Genomic DNA, 11,830 nt, shown 5'->3' on the forward strand with positions numbered 1-11,830 from the left:
CGAATGAGCGCATTAGTATTATAATACCACTGACTAGCAGGCGTTGGGAGCGTGCTCGATGGCTGCACACATACAAATTGTGCATTAAAAGATAAAAAGCCAGCACGTGGCCCTCATGAATACACAGCGCACGTAGCCTGTGGGTGCCATGCCCTGCAAATGGCTGCCGCCGTACAGTACATCCCAGTCGTGAGCAAGAGCGTGGGACTAAGCCAGTCGAGACACTGATGCATAGAGCAGGGCTGTGCGCACGGTGCGAGTTGCCTGGCTCAGAACGCCTTGTGGAGCAGGACTAACAGGCCCATGATGGCGTGGGTACATGCTACCCTTGGCGCGTGAGGCGGATTTCCCTTTTCTTCTGATTCTTACCTAGGGGATGGGCTTCTCCCTCAGGGAGCAGACTGGGGTCACTGGGCTGACTCCCGAGGACAGAGATGCCACAGGGCCAGCCCTGCGGTTCGTATAAATCAGGGCAGCTCCCTTGACGGCGATGGCCCTATGCCTGTTGACACTGGCTGAGAAGCGGATGTGTGGAAAACGCTCCCGTTATCAAAATGTAGCGGTTCTATTTCTTGGGGAGGGGGAGCCGCTTCCCCCTCCACCTTTCGAGTCATCAACATGCCGCTTGCATTTTTGTAGCCTATGACTACCAGCTACTTACACAATCATATGCGTGCAGGGGGATGTGGCTAACTGGGCCCCATTGTTGGCTGGCGTGACACAAATCTTGCCGCAAATCACTGCATTTGGGACTGCAACACGCTGCCCTGCCAGAGGGCGCGAACGCGGCACATGGAGCCAAATGGGTCAGTGCCAGGCACCTCATTAGCACCATGTTACAGCCAGCCCTGGCCCTACTCACCCATTGGCTTCCTGAGCCACGGGGTTGGGGGTCGAGGTTTAGTTAAATGCTCATAGCCAGGCTCAGTGGAGGTTGCTTTTGTAACGTGGGCTCAAATCCTTAAAGGTATTTAGCCAGCTACGTCCTGGTGATTTCAGTGGGAGTCAGGCACCAAAATCCCTTTAAGGGGCCAGGCCTCAGGGCTTCTTTATCCCGTATCTTTTTCAGTGCACATTGCACACGACAAATTAACCCTTTGTGCACCCTACAGGGGGCAAGGTAAACTCCCTGGGGAATAATACAACTAATCCTAAATTGTATTAGTCCCAGTTTTAATGGTAGGGCGTCTGCCACACAGGGTTACATTCTGTATAGCAACAGCTTAACTCCTCCAGTGCAGATTTTTAATTGCAGTCAGAATCAGCCATTAATGCCTAGGTCCTCATAGGTATATCGGGACTAAACTCCTACTGAAATCAATGGGCGTTAGGAGCCTAAATACCTCTGAGGCGCTGGGCTTAAGTGATTTGCCCAAAGTGCCAGCATGAGAATGTAGGGGCCTGAGCAGCTTGTCAGTGGCTGACTCTGGCTTGTGGGCTCAGATCATTGCAGTGCCACAACCCCCCCCCCGCCCCCCCACTCCCGTACCCTCTCATCAGCCCTTTCACTTCTATCCTAGCATGCTGGAACCTAAGATAACACTGATGTCTGCTGGGAGGTGGATGAGGCCAGGGTGTATGGGCCAGGATCCAGATTTCAGGTAGGACAGGGTTTGGAACTGAGGCCAAGCCAGGGCTCGGATTTGGCTTAGCCGTTCCGGTATTATCCTGGCTCTCGTTTTTAATCAGAATTAATGACGGCTCAGGAACAGCAGCGATAACGGTTATTAAGGCTTGACAGCTGGTCAGCCAGTCAGATCACTTAATTGGTTTCTTGCTCCCTCACCTTCCAAAGCTGGGCAGAGTCGTGACTTGCAAAGAAGCACAAAAGGCGAAAAGGTTTGGGTCAAACCACCAGCAAGGAGTTTGGGTAGTTATCTGAACAGCTCCATCTGGGCCAGAACGCAGGTTGTCTTGGAAGGTTTCCGGTACTGCAGAGTCCTCAGGAACCCGACTTTGCCACTTGGGCAAGTCACCGCTCTGTGCCTCAGTTTCTCCTCCTAGCCTGTTTATATAACACATCAGCTGTTTGGGGGCAGGGACAAGTGGCTCCCGGAAGCAGCGGCATGACCCCTCTCTAGCTCCTACACGTAGGGGCAGCCAGGGGGCTCCGCTCTGCACACTACCCCCGCCCCAAGCGCCACCCTCGCAGCTCCCATTGGCCAGGAACCGTGGCCAATGGGAGCTGCAGGGGCGGTGCCTGTGGATGGGGCAGCATGCAGAGCCACCTGGCCGCACCTCCACATAGGAGCCGGAGAAGGGACATGCCGCTTCTTCTGGGAGCCGCTTGAGGTAAGCGCCGCCCGGAGCCTGCACCCCGAGCCTCCCCCCAAACCTCTACCTCATCCCTGACCCCCCTTGTGCCCTCTGAACCCCTCAGTCCCATCCCAGAGCACCCTCCTACACCCCAAACCTCTCATCCCCAGCCCCACAGCCTGCACCCCCAGCCAGAGCCTGCACTCCAACCCCCTGCCCCAGCCCATACCCCCCTCCCGTACCCTGAACTCCTCATTTCTGGTTCCCCCCCGGAGCCCGCACCCGTAGCCGGAGCCCTCACTGCCTCCCACACCCCAACCCCCAATTTCGTGAGTATTCATGGCCCGCCATACAAGTTCTAGTCCCAGATGTGGCCCTCGGCCCAAAAAGTTTGCCCACCCCTGCTCTACAGCCGTAGCTAAGAGCCAGTTGGCATTTAGCTCATGCGGTAGAGGCTCATGCATTAAGCTCCAGAGGCCCCAGGTTTGATCCTGCTTCCTAATGACTGGGGTCTGTCAGTGTTACACTAGTACCCCAGGGCCCTCATCCTTGCTCTGAACCTGCATGCACTATGCTAACCGTACTCAGTGCAAATTCACAATTACCCTAACCCAATGGCTCTGTTGTTTTGGTGGCAAAGAGAAAAACATCGTTCTAGCCGCAGAGACTCCTTATTTCGACCCCGCCTCCAATTCCACCGCCCGGGGAAACAGCTGTATTTTTGGCAGGGGTGTGAATGTTGTGGCCTGCCTGTCACTCCACAAGTTTTCTCATGCCCCGGTCAGATGCTTGGAACAGCCATTCACAGCTGTATGAGCCCTTCATTTACTTTCAGGGACCCATAGTCTTGGGGTAGGTCTACACTTACCCGGTAGTTCGGCGGCGAGCGATCGAACTTCTGGGTTCGACTTATCGCTTCTTGTCTGGACGCGATAAGTCGATCCCGGAAGTGCTCGCCGTCGACTACGGTACTCCTGCTTGGCGAGAGGAGTACCGCGGAGTCGACGGGGGAGCCTGCCTGCCGCGTGTGGACCGAGGTAAGTTCGAACTAAGGTACTTCAAACTTCAGCTACGTTATTCACGTAGCTGAAGTTGCGTACCTTAGTTCGACTTGGGGGGTTAGTGTAGACCTGCCCTTGGGGAGAGAGGAAATAGCAGGGTCTCATATCGACTTATACAGATAAGATGCTCAGCAGTGTAGACAGAGATGGGAGTCGATGCTGCTTTAAAGTATTCACCACAGCTGGCCCAGAAGCCCCACCCCCTCAGATTCACCTTGAACTTGCAATGCGGCTTTGCTGAACTGTTAGGGATGCAACCAAAGAATTCCTGCATTTCAACATCTGTTTCAGCCACCGTCTGTGCCGTGACAGGGCCCGGATTGCTAGTTTATGTTTACTCCTTCTGGTGCCCTGCCACCGCCTCACTTCGTCTTTCGGTCTCGATTAAGGGGAACATGACCACTGTGGACTAGTAAATTAGCCAATTAAAACCCATGTCTCTTTGCTTCGCTTTTTCAGGCAGCTAGAAGGCTTCGCCATCACCCTCTTCTCATCTTGCGCTTTTTTATCTGGTGCGTGGCATGAAATAGAGCTCAAGGGAAAGGCCATGTAATTGCGACTGGCTTGTTCTGTCTCGCTTTTAAACAGACACACACCGCTCCCTAAATGATGCCGGCTTGTTCAGTCACTGCTCACCTGATGACCCGGACAGGGCTTGCCAACCCTCCGGGTTTGTCCTGGAGTCTCTGGGAATGAAAGATGATGTCATGGGATGACACCTCCAGGAATACAAAATGGGCAACCCTAGACCTGAACGGGATGAAGATAGAAGGACTCAGTCAGTTGCACTGTCATCCTCGAGTGCTGATCTTCTTGGGGACATGTCCCACCAGAAGTTTGCTTCAGCCTGTGTGCTGATGGGGTAGAGCAGCTAGAAAAGACCTCGATGTATGTGCCCTGCTCTTCCTCCCTCTGGTGCAAATGAGAGGAGAACCTTGCCCAGAGAGCTTAAGGTACAAAGTTGCAAGCGTGGCCATTGCATTTGGTGCCCAACTTGAGAGACAGACCTTGGCCTGAGTTTCAGGGGTGCTGGGGGGCCACTGAGAACCCCAATACTCTGACTTGTCTCCCTCTCTGTATTTGTAAAGCACCCCCAAGGCTCTAAGGCAATCGCCAGCCAGGTGCCAATTGCTACACCCACCGGCAACAGTGGAATGCTGTTATCTCTGGCGTCCCCGCTCCCAACCAACAGTTGCTCTGCTGCTACTTCTCTGGTGCTGGGCCTGCGACCTCCTTTTAGTTATGAAATCCCGTTTCCAGAGCGATCCCACCCCGCTGAATAGCACCACAGACAGAGACCAGTGGAGCCTGACCCCAGCCGGCTAGTGCACACGTTCGAAGGAGCTAGTTTCATACCCAAACTTGTTGTCAGCCCTTATGCAGTAACAGTAGTAATCTGTGCTCTTCACACACGCATGTGGTTGTAGGCAGGGGGGTGTTTGGGGCCAGGTAGCACTGTTGAGCGGATGTAGCATGATCATAAGAGGCTCACTGAGTGGTGGGCCAGTTTTCCTTCCTAATTATCCTGTCTTGCAGCTGCCTCAGCTGGACAACCAGTGAATTCCTCAGCAAACACCACCCGCTCCTTTCACTGAAGCACTAACTACTCGCTGTGCCCTTCCTAACGCTCACAGCTCTATTATGGATGGGTTGGGTTCTCCCCTGCTGTGCCTGAACCGTTCATTAAAAGGGCGGGCGGGATGGGGAATAAATTGATCTCGGTCAGGGGCAAAGTTCTGTTTGACACGTTGTTCACTTTTGACAGTCCACCTCAGCTCCTTCACGCTTTAGGAGACCGCAGCCGCTGTTCACCAGGCCTCCCGTGACAGCAACAGAGAGACGCCAGCCAGTGTGTGCATCACAAGATAAGCTCCCTCTGCTGTGCTTGTGCTGCTAAATTGGAAACCTCCCAGGGAGATTGGATGGCTTAATCAATTGGCAATGAGGCATAAGACTTAGTCCTGCCATGAGTGCAGGGGACTGGACTAGATGACCTCTCGAGGTCCCTTCCAGTCCTGTGATTCTATGATATTCACCTTTTACCTCCAGACCTGCGCGTGCATCCCAGATCAGTTGAGACCGAACGTCCTCACTCTCTGAAACCTTTTGCGGAGTCTGTGTGAACTATGTTGCTTGTCCCTCTCCAGTTCATTTTGGACATGCGCTTTCACCCTGCTTCTCCATTGCCCTGCACCAGGTGGAAGCATTAATGCCAGAGCAGACTGGTAACCACTTCTACTGGTGGTCATTTTCTGCTTAATCTATCAGCCCCCATAATCCTGCTGCCCTCCCAAGCCACCCAAGTTAGAGAAAGAGGAGATTTATCAGGGCGAGAGAGGGATTTGATTCAACACGCCTGAGCTTTAGGAAAGTGCAGAGCCTGAACAATGTGGTTCGGATGGTACAGGTTTGGTTTTGACCAGGAAAAGTGCTGGCATCTAGATGGCGCTGAGCTAATGTGCTAGTTAAGCCAGACCTAAACTCAACCTTTTTCTAGTGTAGCTGCCGCGTGACACCTCATGGCTGGGGTGAGTTAGTTGGTGTTGGTCCTGCTTTGAGCAGGGGGTTGGACTAGATGACCTCCTGAGGTCTCTTCCAACCCTAATCTTCTATGATTCTATGGTGGATTTGTGCCTAAGACGCGGTGAGCTCAACACTGAACTATCTGCTGTTACCCTGCGTCTCCACTGGGAAAAAGGCTGAGTTGAGGTCAAGCCGAAGGCACATGTGTTATCTCCGCCAGCACTTCCTTCTACCACTTTTCCTAAGCACCGCTCCTCGGGGGAGTTCTCTAGGACAGTATTTTAGCATTATTATTTTTTTAAATGGCCGATGCTACTGAGCTTCCGCCACATTCCTGGCAACACGTTGCCATAGTAACAGAGCTCAGCTTTTCCTGATTTCCAGCCTAAAAAAAAAAAATCCCTTTGCTCCACCTCACCCTTTTCTTTCTTCCGCCACCCTAAGCCATGGCTCTACCTTCTACCTGTTTCATTTATTCCAATGTATCTTGAAAATGCAGCCACTTCCCTTGGTTGCACTTTTAGGCTGAAATTCACCTCTTATATTCCATTTCTGGAATGTGTTTGCGTTTGGCTGCAGCCTAGAGATAAAATCCACCCTTGGTGATTTGACAGGACGGGAGGGGAGACACTACATGTTACTGGAACACAGAGAAGGGTCATATTTTGTAACCCAGCAGCACTGAATCGGAGTATTCGGAGATTTTATGGCCAGAAGGGACCATTAGATCCCCAGTCTGACCTCCTGTGTAACACAGGCTAGAGGTTTCAGAGGGGTAGCCGTGTTCGTCTGTATCAGCAAAAAGAACAGGAGTACTTGTGGCACCTTAGAGACGAACACATTCACTTGAGCATAAACTTTCGTGGCTACAGCCCACTTCATCGGATGCATGCAGTGGAAGATATAGTAGGAAAATATATATACACAGAGAACATGAAAAAATGGGTGTTGCCATACAATTTTAACGAGAGTAATCAATTAAGGTGGGCTATTATCAGCAGGAGAAAAAAAACTTTTGTAGTGCTAATCAGGATGGCCCATTTCCAACAGTTGACAAGAAGGTGAGTAACAGTGGGGGGGAAAATTAGCACGGGGAAATAGATTTTACTTTGTGTTATGACCCATCCACTCCCAGTCTTTATTCAAACCTAATTTAATCATAGACTTTAAGATCAGAAGGTATCATTATGATCATCTAGTCTGACCTCCTGCACAACGCAGGCCACAGAATCTCACCCTCCCACTCCTGTATCAAACCTGTGTCTGAGCCATTGAAGTCCTCAAATCATGGTTTAAAGACTTCAAGATGCAGAGAATCTTCCAGCAAATGACCAATGCCCCACGCTGCAGAGGAAGGCGAAAACCCCCCAGGGCCTCTGCCAATCTGCCCTGGAGGAAAATTCCTTCCTGACCCCAAATATGGCGATCAGCTAAACCCTGAGCATGTGGGCAAGACTCACCAGCCAGACACCCAGGAAAGAATTCTCTGTAGTAACTCAGATCCCACCCCATTTAACATCCTGTCACAGGCCATTGGGCATATTTACCACTAAAAGTTAGTTGGTGTCCAGTTTGCAAATTAATTCCAATTAGAGAATTTCATGTAGTTGCCCCTGCATTGAGCCCTGCAACTTGTGTTTTGGCTAAAGCCTTTCGTCTACAAAGGCATCTAGCCTTGAGCTGAAGCCGTCACCAGATGGAGAACCCACCACTTCCTGTCTTAGCGTGTTCCAATCACCCTCACTGTTAAAAATAACAGTGTGTCTTATTTCTTATTTGAATTTGTCTGGCTTTAACATTATCCATGATACCAGTATCTATCACTGTCCTCTTAAGGTGACTCTCCCCATCCTAAGTGGGCTGATAAACATGTCTCCACATCATTTAATCAAGCATGTCAATTTCAGCCTCCTGCCTATGCTTCTGCAACACGTCTCCCCACCCTCCTTGCATTTTAATATTTCAGGGCTCTCATTTAATTCCGTCTCTCTCTCCCTCCCTCGGGAAACAAACACAACCTGATGTTTACACCTGTTTCTTTTGTTGCCTCTCTTTAGCGAGCACCCACACCAATCACTTTTACAAGGACAGAATTAGGAATGAAATTGCGATGGAGATAGACGCTCCCCATACAGATTCATTTTGTATTTAGTGAGGAATGCCTTGCAGCTAAATGTAACAATTCTTCTCAGATGAATCCCTCATTTTCTTTATAACAAGTCACACAGACAGGCTGAGGGTTTTGTGAGCTAGCCCCTCATTAGCAGTGTTGTTATCAGACCAGTCTTTGAGGGTTGAGGAGTTTAGGGGGAAGTTTTTTTTTTAAATAGGTTTCTTGTATTTGGACTGCAACACCCTTCACAAAATATATATATATATATTACCCCTCCTTTCTTTAAGGAAAAAAAATGAAGAATACGAATACGACAGGGATTAGAATGAGAAAGGATCTGAAATCATTTTGACTGAGAGGAAAGGAATATTTGTACATTATTCATCGGACTCTGGGTTATTCATCAAAAGTTTCATTCTTCAGCTAAAGTCTTTTCCTTATCTTAAAGCCACTGACATGAATATATATCACCAAGTTAAAAAGATTGAATTACACTTCTCCCGCTGCTGCTAAGATTCATGGCCGCTCAAAGCCCCGTCTTGTCCCTAGGTGTACTGAACCAGTGCATTTTATGATTTTCGGAGAACAGCCCTAACAGGGTTTGTCTCTTCATTGTGATATGGAGATGATTGAAAATGTGCTGCTGTATCACTTGATAAAAGACCTTTGCCGAAAAGAGAGAGCAGCTTTGTCATTTGAGAACATTACCCATGGGGATTAAGAGACCTACTTGAGAGTGAAAGTGCCAGCAGCCCTTTTTTCCTCCCTAAAAAAACCAGAATGTTTCCCCAGTGCCTGTGACTGAGTGCCTTGTGTGGGAGAAGCGAATCGCACATTATAGGCATAGACTGAAGGTTAGAGGCATAACATCTGCACGGTATAAGGGGCAGGTTGGTGTTGTGCTGCCCTCAGCACCTTGGGAATGTAGCTCCTCCCGCAAGGTGTGGCATATGCCTCCTTCCCGGTGCTTCCTACTTGGAGCAGCTTCTCCCCTCTCCTGGCATGGCTTGGGCCCGCGGTTATTTTTCTGATGGCTGGTGCCTCCACCCAAGGTGACTCCTCATTGTGCTGGAGCCGCAAGGGTGTAACGCTACTACGGGCGAGGAGTATAAAACCTAGTGCACAAGAAACAAAGCAAATCAACACAAATCCTAGCGATGGACTGAGACACCCAAGAACAACAATATAACGGGGATGTAGGGGGAGGAGCTGAGGAAGGAAAGGGTTAACTAATAAGGACTAAACAGGAAGAAATCAACGAATTCTCCACTCACAACTCTTCCCAACCCCCAGCGCCTTCTCAGGCAGGTGGGATGCGGCGTCCTGCACCACTGCGAATGTTGGCCACCTTACTGGGCTTTCGCCCCTGGGTGTGGCAGGGTCCTCTCCTGGAGCCTACCAGGCGTGCTCCCTGGTCTGGAGTTCTGCCGCGGTCTCGGCTGGCTCTTGGTAGCCAGCACTGGGTGGCGTCTCCGCAACGCTGGAGGCCATTCTCTGAAGGGCAGGAACTGCCTGACCCATGCACTAGACCCCCCCCCACAGCAGTTTAAAGACTCCATTGCAGGGAGGGAGCATTAATCAGAGACGCCCTGAGCCGCTCTGCTTCTCTCTCAGCTCCCAAACTCAAAGCTGAAACAAACTCTTGTCTCTGGCCGGCTGTGCCCTCCCATGGCGGGGCTGAGCAGGTCATCCCACGCAGAAACCTCCATATTGGCCTCAGGAGGCATTTCTAGTCCAGTCTGTCTTCTCGCCTAACTCCAGGCATGCTGGTGGCAGGGGCTTTGGCAGCCATTACAGTTGTCGTCTCTTGGGTAGGACCCCCCTAGGCTCAGCCTGGCATGCCAGGGGCTGGTAAATGCCAAGGGGTGGTGGTGTTTGTGACAGGAAGTAGGTCTACTCTCCCGCTCCATCTCTCTGCTACTCCAGAGAGGGAGTAGACTATGACCCAGCTATTCCTGGTGCAATGGACACTACCCAATGCGCTGGTGCTGCTGTGCAACGGAGCGTGTGGGGAGGTGCAGAACTACACTATTAGTCGTGTAATATAATGGTGCTGCAGCTGGTGCATTTAGCTGGTGCCAGGCATAAGGGATGCCTTGGGGCCCTGCACTGCCACACTAGTGGGGCCATGATTCAACCCACGGCTAGAAACTTCATTGATGCCAAGAATAAAGATGCCAGAAAACAGAAGCCAGGTGTCCTCAGTGCCATAGGGCTGGGTCTGGACTGAGTCAATCATTGGGTGTCAGGACAATTGGCTTCTATTGCTAGAGCTCTAAAGCCAGAGCCTTGGCCTTTCTCAAAGCTCTCTGTAAAACCTGGCTCTGCTGGGATGCTCACAAATGATCATGTAACCACCACAGCACCTGGGGACCCCAGTCATGGCCCGGGGCCCCATGCGCTAGGTGCTGTACAAATAAAAAGGTAGTCCCTGCCTCATAGAGCTTACCAGCTAAGGAAAGCTACCCATCACCCCCATTTGGCACTGGTTAGGCAAGTGGGGAATGGAGACTTTTGCGCTTTTCCAAACAGTTTAATTGTTACCTCATTCTCCCAAGCCAGAGGTGGGCAAACTACGGCCCGTGGGCCACATCCAGCCCTCGGGGCCATCCTGCCCAGCCCTTGAGCTCCTGGCTGGCCCCGGTCCCTCCCCTGCTGTCCCCCCTCCCCGCAGCCTCAGCTCGCTGTGCCGGCAGCACAGCTGGCTCCGGCCGGGCAGTGTGGCTCAGGGGTGATCACAGGGTGCCCTGGCACAGCCTCCCCCCCCAAGAAGAGGGGGCCCCAGGGCCGGGCACTCAGGCAGTGCAGCACCGGCGCACCCCCTGTGGGGGGGAGGGGCTGCACTGCGGGGGCAGGGGACCAGGGGGGCGATGTGGGTGGCGGGAGCGCGGGGAATGCAGCCGGAGGAGCATCGGGCGGCCGTGCAGCCAGCCGGAGAGAAGTGGCGCTTTGAAGGGGAAACCGCCCCTTCTCTCCAGCTGCGTGGCTGTCCCTGCTCCTCCTGAATCCTCTGCCCATGTTCACAGGGCCACATTCCGAAAGGGGCTAAAGGGGGTCCCGGGGGGGGCAGTTAGGGGCAGGGGGTCCCGGGAGGGGGCGGTCACGGGACAAGGAGCGGAGGGTGGGGGGTGTTGGATGGGTCAGGAGTTCTGAGGGGGGCAGTCGGGGGGTGGGAAGTGGGAGAGGGCAGATAGGGGGGCAGGGGGCAGCCTGTTTAGGGGGACACAGCCTTCCCTACCCGGCCCTCCATACAGTCTTGGAACCCCGATGTGGCCCTCGGGCCAAAAGGTTTGCCCACCCCTGCCCCAAGCCCTTCCCAATCCCTCTTTAGTAGTGTCCTGCACCTGTCAACTCCTGTCTGACGCCTACAATAGAAATTCACTTGTAATGCTCCATGCAGCACCTAGCACCGTGAAGCCCTGAGCTGTAACTGGGGTGCCTTCCTGACTCTTCCATTGGCATGCTGGGCGAACGTGGATTAGGCACTCAATCAAACTGGACGTTTTTCTCTAGTTCAGCCACCCATTTCTAGTGCAGAAATCAGTAGGTGGAATTCTCCAGCCTGAGATATGCAGGAGGCCAGACAAGATGACCATAATGGTCCCTTCTGACCTTAAAATCCATGGATGAGATCTTCATGCCCACTTCAATCCCTTTAAGATGCATAAGAGGACCAGACTGGTATAAACAGGCCCTAAAAGCCCCAGAACGACTGGGGGAGGATTTTTCCAGTGCAGGCATGTTCAGAGACCGCTTTAAGGCTACCTTCCAACAACCCTTTTGCCAGCCGTGTCCTACCGGGATGCTGGGAACAGGGCCGGCTCCAGGCACCAGGCAACCAAGCATGTGCTTGGGGCGGCGCCTGGAGGGGGGGCGG

The sequence above is a fragment of the Terrapene carolina genome, unplaced genomic scaffold (genome assembly GCF_002925995.2).
Source record: "Terrapene carolina triunguis isolate 2854851 unplaced genomic scaffold, T_m_triunguis-2.0 Scaffold95, whole genome shotgun sequence".
In the NCBI taxonomy this organism is placed as follows: Eukaryota; Metazoa; Chordata; order Testudines; family Emydidae; genus Terrapene; species Terrapene triunguis.